The sequence below is a fragment of the Camelus dromedarius genome, chromosome 8 (assembly GCF_036321535.1).
Source record: "Camelus dromedarius isolate mCamDro1 chromosome 8, mCamDro1.pat, whole genome shotgun sequence".
Classification (NCBI taxonomy): Eukaryota; Metazoa; Chordata; class Mammalia; order Artiodactyla; family Camelidae; genus Camelus; species Camelus dromedarius.
In genome coordinates, this window is record NC_087443.1 from 55,829,402 (window position 1) to 55,846,726 (window position 17,325).

Genomic DNA, 17,325 nt, shown 5'->3' on the forward strand with positions numbered 1-17,325 from the left:
CCCAGGGCAGCCGGCTCCTGGTGGGCCGCACACCCCGGCTCTCCCGTCTCTGCGCATCCGGAGGGGTGGCTCCTTCTGGCTCCAGCTGAGGCCCCAACCAGGAGGCCTGCAGAGGCCCAAATGGCTTCTCGGGCTCCAAGGTCTCCCAAGCTGCTTCCCCTGGCCCTGAGTCAAGCCCTAGTTGGAGTGCTGGAGGGAGATTTTCTGCATAACAAGCCAACTTTCCACTCAGCAGCGCCAGTCTCTGTGATCGCCACAGCTCTCGGCCAGAGGGGACGAGGGCCCTGCCCGGCCCCAGGCCGCTGGGCTGTATCATTGTTTCCTGGTGATCGCCTCTGGAGGGACCATTTGCAAAACTCTTTGTGATCCAAGATGTGTCTGTGGAACACACTGTGTCCCCACCAGGCCCCTCTGGGGCTCCCTTCCCATCTCTCTTGTGCAGACGTGCTGTTTCTTCAGGGAAGAAAGGCCAAGCGCCGCTGGGTTGGATTAATTGCTGTAAACGCTGACTCCTTTCCAGCACCTCCATCACCACCTCCCCGATCTCAGATCAAGGAGTCGTGACCCTAATCAAGACCCCGGTGCCAGCCCATCTGGTCTGCGAGTCCCCCAGCTCTCCCTTCTCACCAGGGGATGGCCAAAGGGGCTGCCTGGAGCACACATCACTCCTCCATTTGCCACCTTTGATGGTGCCTGGATCTGGACAATCCAAACCAGTCCCTTTAATGTGGCCAACAGGTCCCCTGTGCTCCAGCCCCTGCCTTATGTTTCCAACTGGGCATTCTCAGCAAGTCAAGTATACCCTGCAGGGTTCGCCCAGAATATCATACATTTTTTTCATCCAAGTCTTTTCCAATACGTGCCCTCCTCATGCATTAATTTATTCATTGAATAGTGACTGCCTACTATGTGCCGGTCCCTGTGCTTGGTTCTGGTGCAATGGTGAGCCACACAGCCACTCCCTGAGGAGTTCATTGTCCGGTGAGGGAAGCAGACATCAATGAAAAACAAAGAATCACCAGAGTTTATCATAATCACCCAGAGTAGTGAGCGCTATGAAGGAACCATGTAGGACACTGAGGGATTAACAGAGACGTGTGATGCTGCTGGGAGTCCGAGAAGGCGTCCCTGAGGTGATGCTCATCCCGACATTGGATAAAGAGTAGGTGCCACATGCGCAAGAGCTTGGGGGAGGGGGGAGAGCTTCCAGACAAAGGCCCTGAGGCCGGAGGGCACCTGAAGGCTCTGAGATCAGCCCGGGTGGCAGGTTGGCCGAGAGTGCTGAGATGGACTGGAGAAGGAAGTGGTTACAGCCAGTCGGTCAAGTCAGTAGACTGTCCTCGACCCGGAGGGCTCAGGGGAGCCCTGAGGGCTTTGAGGAACTCAAACAAGTCAGGAGCCCTCTGGACCAGGAGGGGCAAGAATGAAAACAGAAAAGCCTGGTGAGATATGCTATGGGCTGGACTGGTGTCACCACACAGAAATGCTGGGTCAAAAGAGACTATATTTTTAAATTTTGCATTATGGAAAAAACTTTTAAATGTATAAATGCAGAGCTAACAGTATAATGAACTGCCCTGAACCCCTCATCCAACAGCCTCAACAACAATCAACTAAGGGCCAAGCTGGCTTCAGCTACACCCCACCCACGCCCCTCACCCCCCCGGATCATATTGAAGCAAGTCCCAGATGCCGTATTTTTCACCTGTAAATATTCCAGTATGAATCTTTACAAAAATAAGGACTCTTTTTTTCATCATATCCACATATCACACCTAAAAACAATTAGTGACAATATAAAGGGAAATTTTTAAGTCTTGATACTTATCGACAAACTACCATTCAGAAAAAATCATCCCCCCACCTTTACCAGCACTGGGTGTTGGAAGAAATGGATTTCCACAGGTGGCTCATCCTAAAACCTAAGAGCTAAACCTTAAATTCTAGGTTCATTTAATGAAAGGAGGCAGCTACACTAACAAGTCTGTGCAAACCTCTTGTACATACACAGCTGACACTCATGTGTGGCCAGCAACCAGGGGTTCAGAGACAGGAGGTGGGGAGCCCCAAGAGCCCCTGCTGACTTCCCAGGGCACATGCTTCATCTCCCACATTTGCCATGTGGCTGTGAGCCAAAGGCGCAGACTGAGAAAGGGCTTCCTTAGAGGTGAGAGATTCCAGAAGCAAACCACTGGAAACAGAGAAGGAAGGGTCATCAGGTCCTCCCTTCCACGGGCAGGTCTGCAGGCCAACACCTCCGCTGTTAGGCCTACAAGGGCTTCCCGTTTGAGCTGAAACCTGGGGACTGCCTGTCTTCACCGTTCTCAGGTCTGCTCTCCTACCCCACAGTGAATCGTTGGCCTCACGTTCACACAAATATACAAAATCTACAACCCACACAGGTGGGTTTCCAGGTTCAGAGAGTGGTTCCATCTTCTGTAGTAAGATGGCAGCCTCCACAGTTCTCTGCCCAGTTCCCTGAGCTACCTGAGCCCTGGCCTTTACCCAGTCAGGTTGGACCTCCTAGTACAGCCTTCCATCCTCAGCCCTCAATAGAGGCCGCTTTGCTTCTTCCGTGCCCTCCACCCATTTACTGAGCCCTGCTATGTTCCAGGCATCACGCCAAGCCTGGGAGATGCAAAGGTGAATTAGACCCAGTTCTGTGCGGGAAGAGCTCACCATCTCCAAGAGAGGCAGTCACATAAACACAGTGCAGGGTGATCAGACAGAGAGATGCATTCAAGGTGTTGCTGTGGGAATTCAGCTCATGGAGCAAAGAGCTCTGTCTGCGAGAGGAAGGCTTCTTGAGGGATGTACCTTTAGAGCTGAGTCTTGAATGACACCTGGGAAAGTCAAAGTAGGGGAAGTTGTCCCATGGATCCAAAGTGAATTAATGCTCTTTGGACATGAGCAGAGAACATAGAACACCATTTTTCTTTGATCCTGCAATTCCACTTCCACAATTTACCTGATAGATTTACTCACTCCTATGTGAAATGACACATGTTCAAGGAAACTTACTATAGCACCAGTTGCAAAGCAAGATAATAATCTAAATATCCATCAGTATGGAGATCCGTTTCCTGTGCCTGCTGCAACAAAAACTACAAACTGGATGGCTTACCTCGACAGAAATTTATCCTCTCACAGTTCTGGTGGCCAGAAGTCTGAAACTGTATCACTGGCCTGAAATCAACACATTGGCAGGGTTGTGATCCCTCCAGAGGGTCTAAGAGAGAATCCTTTCCTGGCCTACTAAGGACCCGAGATTGCAGTTAGGGCCCACACAGAGGATCCAGAACAATCTCCCCATGGTAATTTAATCACACCTGCAAAGTCCTGTCTTGCCCTCAAGGTGACATTCACAGGTTCCAGGGATTAGGGTGTGGATCTCTTCCAGGGGGCCATTATTCAGCCACCCGGGGGATGCAGCCACACACTGGAATATCGTGCAGACATTAAAAAGAATGATTTCTGTGTACTAGTATGAGATGGACTCCAACGTATATTAAAAACTTAAATCAAAATGTACATTATTTATGTAATTTAAATATATAAAATTTAAATAATTTTTTAAAATTAAGTGAGAAAAGCAATGACTTCCAAGGATTGTGAGCAGCTCATAGAATTAAAAAAAGAAAAGCAAGCACAGAGCAGTTTGTATGGTGTGCTACCAACCCATATAAACACTCTGTGTGTGTGTGTGTATGCGTGTGTGTGTGTGTGTAATCTCCAGAAGCACGCACAATAAACTGACAATAATGGATGCTGCTGGGGAAGGGGGATGGGGAAGTGGGGGAGCAAAGGCAGGGAGAAGATTTTTCTCTGAATATCTTTTTTTTAAAATCAGGTTTCAGATGCAATTTACATATACCATACAATCCACCTATTTAAAGTGTACAATTCAATGGCATTTAGTATATTTGCAGAATTGTACAGCCGTTACCACGATCAAATTTAGAACATTTTCATCGCCCCAGACCTATCAGCACTCACTGCAGCCCCAATTCCCCCAACTCCCACGCCCCCAGCCCTAGGAAACCACTAATCTACTTCCTGTAGATTCTCTAGATTTGCGTTTCCCAGACATTTCATGTAAATTGAATCATACAATATGTGGTCTTTGGTGTCTGGCTTCTTCAGTACTTCATTGCTTTGTATGGTTGAATAGCATTCCACTGTATGGACATACCACATTTATTTTATCAAATGATGCACATTTGGGTTGTTTACACTCCTTGGCTATTATGAATAATGCTGTTATGAACATTCATGTACGAGTTTTTGTGTGACTATGTTTTCATTCTCTTGGGTACATTCTCTGGGATTAGAATTGCTGGATCATACGGCAACTCTATGTTTAACTTTCTGGGAAACTGCCAGGCTGTTTCTGAGTGACTGCAGCATTTCACAGTCTTACCAGCAATGTTGGAGGTTTTCAGTTTCTCCATGCTCTTGCTGATACTTGTTGTTATCTGTTTTGGCTATAAGTCCTAGGGGGTATAAAGTGACATCTCGTCACGGTTCTGATTTGCATTTTGCTGATGGCTAAGGATGCTGAACATCTTTTCAGGTGATTATTGGCCATTTGTATCTCTTCTTTGAAGAAATGTCTATTCAGATCCCTTGACCATTTTTTAAATTGGGTTATTTTGTTGTTGTCGAGTTGTAAAAGTTCTTTACACATTCTAGATGTAAGTCCCTTACCAGATATATGATTTGTAAATATTTTCTCCCATTTTGTGGCTCTGAATACACTTTAATGCTTTTTGAATCTGGTGTATATGCATCTACTACTTATGAAAATTTAAATTATTTAAATTTTTTCAAGCAAGAAAAGAAATAAATTCAAAGGATAGAGGGTAGCTTGCAGAATCAGGAAGAGAAAAGTTGGAGAGCCAGGCCTGGACCAGGGCACTGCTGGAGGCATCCAGGAAGCAGGAACTACTGTTCTTTTTGTCAGGCCCACTGCTGGGATGAATGCATTCTGCTCCCCCTGGTATCCCTGCCATACTCCATTCAAAGCTCCAAGTCCTGGAGGGAGGGAATCTAGTTAGTCAAATTTGAGCCAGGCACCCACTCCTCGACACAGGAAAAGAAGGCAGAACAGCTTGATTTAAAGCCCAGACTTGACATAGTGGGGGAGAGGGAATTCCCCCAAGAGAAAATGAAGTAGAAGTCCACTCCAGATGCCAAGGAGCAGGTTCCACCACACCTGACCCAACTTAGGCAAATAAACTATCTAGACCAGCACCATCCAACAGAAATCCAATCAGAGTCATGTAGGTAATTTAAATTTTTCTGGTAGGCATAATAAGAAAGTAAAAAGAAATGGGTGAAATTAATTGTGGTAATACATCTTATTTAACATAATAAAAATATTATAATTTCAACATGTAACCAAAATAAAAATATTAATGAAATATTTAACATTATTTTTTGAACTAACTCTTCAAAATCTGATGTATAAGCACTTAACAGCACACCTCAGCAACCTGATACACTCTTATAGGCACCTTTGAACTTCCATTCGACCCAATACAACACAAGATGCAACTGTCTTTGGTACCCGGTTGTTCTTGCCTCTTCCGCAAAATGGGGAGATGGACAAAGTCCCAAGAGTCACTGTGTCCATGTCTGGCCAACAGACACAACATCCATCCTTGAAAGGTTTTGACTGCTCCTCAAATTCAGTGCCAGTCCCACTTGAATACATTTGTAAAGTTAACTTACAACAATATCCATACATAAAATAAGAAGAAAAGAGGGGGAAAAAGAAATTAGTTAATACACTAAGACACATAGCAAGCAAGGGAAAAAATGTGCATGGCTGCTACACAGAATCCCCAGTCTGCGATGGTCACAAGTCCATAGTTGATATCCATAACCTCCTTCTTCCTTTACTCATTCGTTCCATGTTCCCTTCACCCTCCACCAACAAATCAGCTGGTCAGTGTCCTTTACTTGCTGAAATGACTCAAACCTTCATTGCTGAAAGATCTGAATCCTCAGTGGCCCCACCTTTGTTGATTGCTTTAGTTTTCCATTAACTTTTACCACCTACACGGAAGTATTAAGAGGTACCCCAACGTAGCAGATGTAGTTCTTATGCCCCATTGTGTAGCAGCAACCCAATTTCCCCTTGTTTCAGAGGCACAAGGAGCCCAACGTGGCCAAGGGGCAGTCTCAGTTCAATGGAATCATCGTGGTGTCCCCTGATGGAAGCATTCCACCGTCAGAACTCTCAGGCCTTCCAATCAGCAGAGCTCAAAGTGACACAAGACAGGGGGAAATAATTCTGCAGGCAAGTTATTAACATAATAGTGACAGGAGTCCCTCCCATTTCCAAACCCTTGATTACTGTGGGAGAAACAGTCACAGATTCAAAGCACACAGTGCATCTGTAAGACAGAACCCCAACTTTCAGGCCGGCTGGTAACATAACCAGCTCTTCAGTAGGCCATCCCATAGTTCCAGCAGGACAACTGCTTCCAAGTTATAGGGCGTGCAGTGGGACTAGTGAATTCTTATGAATACAAATCTGTTGCTGTATTTAACATGGCTTTGAAATGAGTTCCCTGGTCAGAAGCAATATTGTATAGAAAGAACACCAGGACAATGAATGAGGTATGCTGGGAGCACACAAATGGTTGGGCTGGCAGAAGTATTTCAGAAGGGGGTGGCAAATCCATACCCAGAATAAGTGTCTATTCCAGTGAGGACCAAATCCATGTGCAGCCATGATGGAAGCGGTCCAGTGTAATTAATCTGCCTTCAGATGGCTGACTGACTGGTCCCCCCACCTCCAGGAATGGTAAACTCCTAAAATGTATGGAGGGCACTTCTTTCCCTCTTTTCCTCATCCACTCAACAATTTTCTGAGGCCCTCACGGTTCAGCCTTTAAGTGGCACTTCAGGGGCTGGGCTCTTGGCCACTGTGTCCAGCTCAAGGTTCTTGTACACAGGGACATGAAAAGCGATATGGCTGCAACTGCCACCGCATCTCAAATAGAATGGCACAGCAAACAGAGCACTGGACGGGGAGTCCAGAGCACCTGACTTCTAGTGTTAGGTCAGCCATCAGCAGCCATGTGGCGGAATGGAGGCAAGTTGCCTCACTAGGCTCTGTTTCTCCATTTTTGAAGCTGAATGGAAGCCCCAGGATAGCAGGTACCACTGTGCACCAAAGTTGGCATGGTTGGACTGCACCCTTGGGTGCAGGCAACAAGGCAGTTAGTTGTCCGTGGAGGATTTTTTTCAATAATCAACTAATATTTGGTCTGCTTTTTATTGTTACCATATACCTGCAATTCTGAAGAATGTCAATGAGAGACACTTCTCACCAAAAAAAATCTTTTGTTTGCTTAAGTTCTACAATTGCTACCATTCCTATTGTTTTAATAATATACATAGAAGCTATCAATTAGCATGCTTTTACCACTTACCCTTAAATTAACATTATATTTTACATGGATATTAACTTGGAGAACTCCTAGTTATTCAGTTGGCACCAGATACACATGAACCCAGATACCTGTGCTTATTTCTACAGCTAGTTTATAATGGTTTGGAATCTTTTAAGCTTACTGCTGGCTAAAATGTAAACAAATAAATTAAAGACAAAGATTGAAGAGCGGGCCCACCCATCCTCTCTCTAATGCCTAATCAACTGGGAGACGGTCACCTCCGCCATCTAGTGGCAGAAATGGTGATTACAGGCACATGTACCCGTCCGTTCTCATCCTTGAAAAGCAGCTCCGTGGAATAGGGCAGTGAGATGTGGGGGCGACTGAGCACTTGAAATGTGGCTTATCTGAATTGAGTTGCACTGTAGGTGTAAAATGTATACTATATCTTGAAGACTTAATGCACAAGAGTAATGTAAAATATCTCAATTGTTTATAATGATTAAATACTGGGTTTGTATTGATTGCATGTTGAAATGATAATACTGGAGCTGGGAGGTTTAGACAAGCCAGCCCCAGGGCTGATTGCATCCCAGGTCTTTCTGGACAGCAATGAGCATGTCCCTCCACTTCTCGGGGCCTTAGTTTAATTCTCCTTAAAATGGATTGATGGATTAATTATCATGGGATTTTGATGATTAAATGTGATAAAGTATATAAAATTCCTGAAGAGCAGTGGATGCTCGGTAGAAGCTGGTTTCCTTCCTCTCTGAGCTGATCAAAGTGCCAGGAAAACTAGAGGAGTTGGCATCCCCTGGGCACCATCAGAGTCTTGATTTGCTTCCCTCTTCCCGCATTATTGCTAAGTTGCAGATGCCTTAGCTGAGTAATCAGGCTCCCTAATTGTGGAAGACCAGCTCCAGCTGTGACCCTCTTGGGCACCCCCACCTCTGTGCCAACTGTGCACCCAGCACCAGGCACCAGCTCACTCTGCGCCCCGCCAGGCAAGGCCAAATCTGCCTTCTGCCTAGGTGTCTCCTGGTCCGCACACCTGCCCCTCCCCTTCCCACAGTGAGCTGCCCTTCCCCTCCAGCCCCTGTGTTCCACATCCACGACTGGGCACAAACTGCTCACCCATTGCCACCTCTACATCAGCAGTTCTCAGTGTTGTCCCTGGCCCAGTAGCATCAGCATCACCCAGGGACTTCTCAGAAATGCAAACTCCTCAGCCTCAGACCACCTGAATCAGAAGCTCCAGGGGAAAGACTCAGCAATGCTGCAACACGGCCTCTAAGTGGTTCTGCTGCTGAAGTCCAAGCCGCTGCTCTACAAAGCCCCGGCCCTAAAGAATGTATAAATTCAGACAATATACAAGTTATATTTTTCTGCTACACATTGACATAAACACTATTAAAGTTTGAAGAGTTCATCCAAAGCACCACCTAAAAGTCATTTGAGGGAAACAATGCCTTAAGTGTGGCCTGGCCTCTCCCAGAACACACTCCGCCCACCTGCCCATCCCCCAGAGCTTCAGTTGCCCCTTTGACTCTCATCTCACTCCACACTTCCATCAGTACTACCTTCCTGGACCGTTCAGTACCACCCTTTCATCCACCCACCCGTGACTCTGACATCCCTAAGGACTCATAAAATGTCATCAGCCCAATAATGCATATGGGATGACTGAACTCTGGGCCAAGACGTCCACATCTGCTCCACAGCACCCCAGACCCCCTCATCACACACTCTGCTCCAAGCAGTACCTCCAGGAAGTACTGGCCCCTTCGCCCCAGTCTTTTCTCCTTCTCTCCAAGAACTAAACCCTTAAATCATTAGTCCTAGTTAAAAATAATCTCCTTCATGCCTCTCAAAATCTAGTCCAGGCTGATCTGTATTAGACACAGACACAGAGAGACACAGACACAGAGAGACACACACACACACAGACACATATACACACTTTCTATTGGGGCATAATACACATTGAGAAAAGTACACATAAGTGTACAGTTCAATGAATTTTCACAAATTGAGCACACTTCTGTAACCAGCACCTCAGGACTTCCTACTGCCCACTGTCCACCCCCACCCCAAGAGTAAGCACTCCCCTGTTTTCTAATAGCCTAGATTCGTCTTGCCCATTTTTGTAAACGAAATCATACGCTATGTATTTTATGTCTGGTTTTCAGCCATATTGTTACAAATAATTGTAGATCATTTGTTCTCATGGCTGTGTAGTATTCACTGTATGAAGATTCCACTGTATTAGTTTTCTATTTCTGTTGTGACAAATTACTATGAATTTAGTGGCTTAATATCTTACAGCTCTGGTTGTCAGAGGTCAGAAACGGGTCTCATTGGGCTAAAATCAAGGTGTCAGCAGGGCCACATTCCTTCTGGAGGCTCGAGGGAAGAATCTGTTTCCTTACCTTTCCAGCTTGCTATGTAAGATGACATAGTCACAGGATGTGAACACCCAGGCGGTGGCCTTGTTCTGCCCGACATATCCACCATGCATCGATCCACTGTACTAGTGCTGGGCATTCGGGTAGTTCCAGTAAAAGTCTCTTGGTGAGCATATTTCTGTTGGATATAGACATGTCCGTGGAATAGCTGGGTTATAGGTTAGGCTTCAGCAGATGCTGCCAGTTTTTCCCGAAGTAGTTGGACCAATATGGCACTCTCATTAGTCATATATGAATTCCATTTGTGTTCTGTGTTGCAACACTTGGTATTTTCCATGGCTCTCACTGACATTAGACATTTCCTTGCCCCTCTGCGTTTCTTCATGACTGCAGGGCACAAGATATTCCACCCCAACCATCCACTCATTTCCACTGCTGTTCCCAGGAAGCAAAAACATTGTTGGAGAAAATCAGGCCATTTTCTGACCCAAACCACAAATGTGTGCGGATACCTGTGGGCACTTATGGCCATTCAACAAGCCTCTTACTTACAGAGTCTTATGATGCCAACAACTTCAGGGGCCATGTATATTCCATCCTCCCACTCAGAGTAGTTATGTCACAGGCAACATGCGCTGTCATGTGCCTTCCAGAAAAGCTTCCACAAATCTCTCAGTTGAACTCTGTGCCCCTCCTCTCTGCTTTGACAGCATTCGGCTCTACCTTGTCACCTCCCATGTCATATTACAATCCACCGTCTCTCCCACTGCACTGTGTCGCGGGGACAGAACCAAGATGATTGGACGTAGCTCCTGCCCTTGTGCCTATCACTCAGGCCAGAAAATTCTCCTGTGTCGATCAGTGAGAGGAACCACCACTCTCAGCACAGGAAGGAACCAAACAGGTTCCCTGACAGATGCTCCTTCTGTTGCTGGATGGGTCAGACTCAGTTCAGCACCTTTACTAAGAGCCTCTTCTATGCCAGGCACTACACTAGGCATTGTGGAAACAGAATATGAAGAAGAGCCCCTGCCTGCAGGGAAGTCAGGTCTCCAAAAGCCAGAATCACTCTTCTCATTTGCTGCCATGGGTCCCAGAAACAGAAACAAGAGTCCTCCCTCCGCCACCTGGAAACAGACAAGGTCAGGCAGGGAGTGAAAGGAGGCATAGCCTACACACACACTGCAACCTGGGAGACGGGATTAGTGACTCAAGTCGTCTCCCGTGATAGACATGAGAGGGTAGCCTGGGGCAGGCACGGGGGAGACTGCAAAGTGGCACGAGAGGACTTTCTGGAGGGAGGGGGTATCGCAAGCCTTAACTGGGGTGTTGGTTATAGGGGTGTACACATCTGTCAGAACTTGTCAAACAGTACGCTTAGTAGAGCTGATTTTAAAAGAGAGATGGAGTCAAGTCCCTGCACTACCTCTCAGTACTACTCACTGGATGGATCATCTCAGCCCCAAGCTGCTGTCTTCCCAAATTTCTGTTTCTGCTGTAAAACTAGTTTAATGATTTTCAGGCTCTGTTTAAACAAAATCTTACTCTAAGCCATAGGCAGGGAGCTCCATGGCTGAAGTGATGGTGGGGATCCGTGATGTCGTCCTCTGACCCCCATCTCCTCCTCACAAGGACACTGAGAGGGCACCATTACCACTAAGTTCCAACAGCTCTGACTGGCTCTGATTCTATGTCTGTCTCTGCTTCAGACTAAATATATCCCCTTTTCCTCCAAACCAGATGGTTTCTAGACTCCTCTGGAAAGAGGAGGCTTGGGAGAGGGAAGCAGAGACTAGGAAGAGAGCCATGCCTCTCCTCTCCATCCTCCTCCTCTTCCTGGTTCATCCAACACAATTCACACAGCAAGTGTTCAAGAGTCTGCAGTACAAGACCTCTTATGAATGGTCGATTTCAGTTACATTCAAGTACTTAATAAAGCCTGGATTACTGGGGCATTAGGTTTCCACTAAACCCCAGGGGCTTTTCATCAGGGAGAGGCAGAAGGCCCTGGCCCTGGGCCTCTAACCTGAACAGAACGACTAATGGGGGACAGTGGGTCATGGCAGAGGGAGATTACAAGTTTAGTGTTTTCTCTTCATCTCTGAACAACTTCCCCTTCTGTCTGCTTTTAGAGAACTGTATCAGTAGTTCCCTGCACTTGAGAATCAGAAGAGCCTTATTAACACCCACAAATTTTGGTTTCCATACTTCAAAGCTACATTTTTATCCATATGGAAAATGCAGAACAAACACACACATTACCTATTGTGAATTCACTAACTTAAAAAATATCGATGGATCACAACACAGAAAAACACTAAAGGGCAGTGCCCACTCTGGGAGAGACAGACACACACCCTGACTTAAAGTCCCCTTGCAGGAACCCCTGCGCCCCTCTGGGCTGCAGCCCACGGGTACACACCAATGAGCCAGACCACGCTGAGGAGTCCCATGGCCAGCCTTGGACGGCAGGAGCCAGTCCCAGAGAAGCCAAAGGATAAACCTGTCACTGCTTTTCCTCTGCCCTTCTCTCTCCTCTCTCCTCTCCAGGGTGGTCTCAGGACTAAAGGAAAAGAGGACATGTGGCCACAGGTGCCAATGGAGTTGAGGAATAGTTTCTGGGGGAGAAAGGACAACTAGGGTTAGAGCCCCAGAGGCTCTGGAAAATAGCAGTGTAACATAAGTCATTTATGCAACTTAATATTTTCTAGCAACTACATTAAAAAGGTAAAAAGAAATAGGTAAAATTAATTTTAATGATACAATTTTATGACCCCAATGTATCCAAAATACCACTTCAACAAGTAATCAATATAAAAAAATGATTGAGACATTTTAATATCCTTTTGCCTACAAGTCTCTGAATCCTGGGATATATTCCACACTTAGAGAACATTTCAGTTTCGACTGGCCGCATACCAAGTGCTCAATATCCACATGTGGCCAGAGGCTACCGTTATCGAACAGTGCAAATGGGACAGCAAAGAAATGAAGACAGACTCTCCCCAGGCAGTGCCCAGCAGTCAGGTGAGTGGGCGGAGCTGTGTTTCAGTGGCACCCACCCTCCTGTGTCTGAATGCCACTCCACCAGGCACACAGCTGCTGTCATCCCGGAGCCAGCCATTCATCCCGGGCAGACCTGGGGCCCAGCCAGGAGCAGCAGAGCATCGTGCAGGAGAGGCCACGCGGGGCGTGGGGGCCAGACCCAGGCTGCGGAGAACTTGCGCTTGGCTCCCATGGTGGTTTTAAATCTCCTGAAGTGGTTGTTGTTTTCATGACTTGACATTTCCTTCCTGGCTCCTGTAGACATTGTCAGGGTCTTAGGTAACCCTTTTATAAGACCACAGTTCCTAAAATCAGGCAGCCCTGGATGTTAACCTTGACTCTACCACTTTTTAGCTGAGAATAGATATATTAAACTCTTCACATGAGTCTTTTACTAGAAAATTGGAGATAACAGTACTTCCCCGAGATGTATGACTTTAATGAGACAAGGAATTATCTGGCTAGCACAAAGCGTGGTACATGAGCACCCAATAAATTGTGGCATTAATTTTTCATTCACAGACTTGAAGTACTTAGAGCCCCTTCCGTATTTCTCTTCCAACATTGGAAAACTGGAAAGTATGTGGGCAGGAGGAGCTCTTAAAAACATTCCCCACGTCTGTACATTGGTGTGGAGGAATGGCTTCTGCGCTCACAATTTTTAGACAGTCTATTTCTCTTCTCCATGGCCCACAGGTTTGGTTCAACTGAATTAAGCACTTCTCGGTACCAAGCACTGAAAATTTCAAGACTGATTTATGGGAATAAAAAGGGAAAGCTAGCAATGACACCAAGGACCCCTCCTGCTAACCTCCATGCTGGTTCCTAGGTGGAAGACTCTCAGTATCTGGGCACTGGACGCTACCAATAAAGGATAAGATATTAATGATTAACCTGAACCAAGGATTAGCCATTGCTCAATCCCAATTTTTGTTGTTTTTGCTTTTTACGGGGAAATGAAGAGACTGGGACTTACATGAAGCATCTCAGCAAGCAGGATGGTCCCACAAAAACCTTCTAGCCTGGGGTTCAGTCCAGGCTTCTTCACCATTCCTGTTCCTGTATGCTTCTAATCCAGGAATTTAGGTGGCAGCAAAAGTGGGCAGCCTGCCACAGGGGCCAAGGCCGTGAACTGGCCTGGGAGTGGGGAGACTAAGGAAGACTCTTCCCAGTTTTCTCTTTTCCCATCTCCCCTTCCTGCTGTCTAATGCATGTCTCCTTCTCCATTCCTTTCTGTGATTCAGCAATTAATGATTTTGTGCTCAGCACTGTACGAGGCATTTTGATTCTATTTTTTAAGATAACTCCTGTCCCTCCACCCTTTTTCTTTCACAATACTCAGCTTCCCATGTACTATCTGTAAGAGCCCCGCCATAGTTCACTTTCAAGAACAGACCTGGCTCCTTTTTCTACAGTAAATAATACGAGATGGTCCTTGGGGATGAAAAGAGGAACAGTTGTGAGCAGCACCTAGGGAGCTAACACAGCACGAGAGGAGCGCATGGGCAGGTGACAGAGCAAAGACAGCAGCAGAGTTTTTATTTCTATTCTGGTTGTAAATAACTCCTTTATTATCAAAAATAACTATGTCAGCATCGATAAGCTGCTGATTATAAAGTGCATCCTTGGCAGAGAGAGAATTAACATTTAATGAATACTTGCTATCTGCCAGGCATTGTGGAAGGCTAGCAGTTCTCAGTATTCAGTGGTCAAGGACTCCTCTGGGATTCTTGTGGAAACCCTGAAATCTCCCCCTTAGAAAAATTCAAACGCACACAAAATTTTACATAGAATTACAGGGGCAAAAGATTCCTGAAGCACAATCACAGACTCCAGATCAAACCTTTTGTGCTAAGCCCTTCCATCTGAGAGATGATACCACTGTCCCCACCTTACACATGAGGGACATGCCCAAGCATGCCCAAGCACTTATAAACATAAGTGGCAGAAACACTGGTCAACCAGAGTTGTGTAAACACTACAACTTGCTGGCCTGGTGAAAACGTCACTTGGTTTTTACTGTGACTATAACTATCACTACTTATTTTTAAAAGAAGAAATAAAGATCATGTAAGAAACTGAAATCTGTGCAAAGCATCCTAGACTCAGCCAAGGGAAATTAGAAAGCTCAAAATTCCCAGAGGTTCCAATCCACTTTGTATCAGCCAAAAGCCCTACTCCCCCTGAACCCACGTACCCAGCTGGAAAACAAGCCAAAGATTCGCTTTTCTTAGGTTTCATTATCCTCAGAACAAGAGGCAACCTCTATCGTAATGTCTCAGTAAAACTGGAAAAAAATGTTTTAAAGAGGCAACCTCTCTTTAAAATAATCCATCAGTCAAATGTGAATTAAGAGACCAAAGTCTATGGATATGGAACAAAAGAAATTTAATTTCAGAATATTACATGAATAGAAAAGAAAAACGATGCATGTTTCTTTACAGTTACTATATATATATATATATATATATATATATATATATATATATATATATATATATAGGATATAGTCAAATAAGAACAAAAAAATTAAAAATGGTGAAACAGTTAAGAAACCTCGTTTCTCTTGCTGAGGGAGCTGGGGAACAGTGCAAAGGCAACCCTTGCTATGAAGAAAGGACCCTGGGGCAGAAGTGTTTTTCCCAACAGGTTCTGCTGGTCCCCAGACATGTCTGCGGGAGTGCTCAAGGGCTCTTTAGCACCTGCTGTGGCCTCCCACACTCCAGTTTCCATGGTAACCCAAGTATTCAGGCTGTTAAGCACTCCACCTCCTCAGTAGCCCTTCCATCTACTCTCCACCTGTGGAAAGACCCCAGCATTGGCTGTTTAGGAAAGCCAGCTTTTCTATAGTGAGTTTTAGATTGGATTCGTTATCACTGGTCTGAAAGGCTTGTGCATCTCAGAAACCTAAATTTTCCCCAAATTCTAGGGCAATCCTGCCAATTGCTGGTTTGGATCAAGGTCCTGTCTTCAGTACCAAGGCTTCAAGATGGAGGAGGGCAGCGATGAGGCTCTCTCCTGGGAAAGTTCTATTTAGAAAGACTTCAGAATGAGAACTGTCAGCTTCAAGCATCTGTGTGAGGCCCTGTATGAAGCGAGGAAGCAGATAAAGTCTAGAGGAGCCCGTCCCCAAAGAAGATTTCCCCAGTTATGCATGGCCACACAGCTAGTCACTGTGGGGCACAGTCCCAGTGACCACAGGTTCTCCTAGAAGGCAGTGTTTTAAACCGTATCCGAACATCGGTTCCTGTGGGGAATGCTGAACAGAAACGCTGCTGTTCCAGAGGAGAGAATGGCTCTGCTCTGACACTCTGGGACTGACCAGCTTCCTTACAGGCCAACAAACCAGCCACCCCTGGAACACCCAATGGTCATGGCAGTTAACCCTGCACTACACTTCCCAAGGGTACCCCCTTGTCATTCCTGACTGACTCTGGAAGGACATGCAGGGTAATGAGCATGTGGAGGATCAAATGCAGTTTCAGCTCTGATGCATCATGTTCCAGCTCCTTCAATATGTTTTGGCACTCAGGTACAATCAGTATCTCCTAATCCTCTTTCACTACTGCAGTGGAGTTTTTCAAACTAGATTCATTGGTCCCAGTGCAACAGTCCATCATTGTAAAAGGTTCAAAACTCTACTGCCCAAGATTTTCACTGATTGAACCAGTGTAGCTCACCTAGTGCAGATCTGAATCAAGGAGGTGGTCTGTGTTTTTATGCTTGAGCCCTCTGGCACAAACACACTGCCCCATACTGACATCACATCAAAACCCACTGCAACTGACCCCAGAAAGAAATACGATTTTAAAAGTCATAAGAGGCATTTCCAAAGAGACTGTTCCAACATAAAAAATAAACATAACAAAACAGATTAAAAAAATTTTTAAATACTGGCTCAATAATACCTGCCCACTAAGTCAGAAGGATGACAGTAAGCCTCCTGTGGCAAATGTCAAAAGGGTTTTTGTCTTTGCGTTCCCCATAAGATTCCACAGGATTAGAACAATTGCATATTATAAGGCAGAAGGTTATGCTATTTATTTCTCAAATTTGGATTCCAACTGGATCACAGCTTCTGTTAAAAAAAAAACTGACCTATCATACCCTTACAGCAAGCGAAAGCATATTTAATAAATAAATGAAACACACATCCCCAAATACACACATAAACTGCCCAAAGGGGTGAGCTATATAAAAGCACATGCATGTGACAAACATCTTTTACACCCTAGCCCCGGAACACTCGCCTGGATTACCAACTGCATTCAGCCAAAGAACAGCTCCCAAATCTCAGCTACCTTCCTCAAACAGAACCACAGAATGAACTCCATGACTAGGAGGTATCTGGTCACTGCTCTGTTCTACTTATGCCAGACCATGTTAGCAGACCACACCACTCTGGGATGAGACACTTAGACAAAGAAAGGAAATAATAGAGTTAAGGGGAGAATACTACCCTGGCCTGA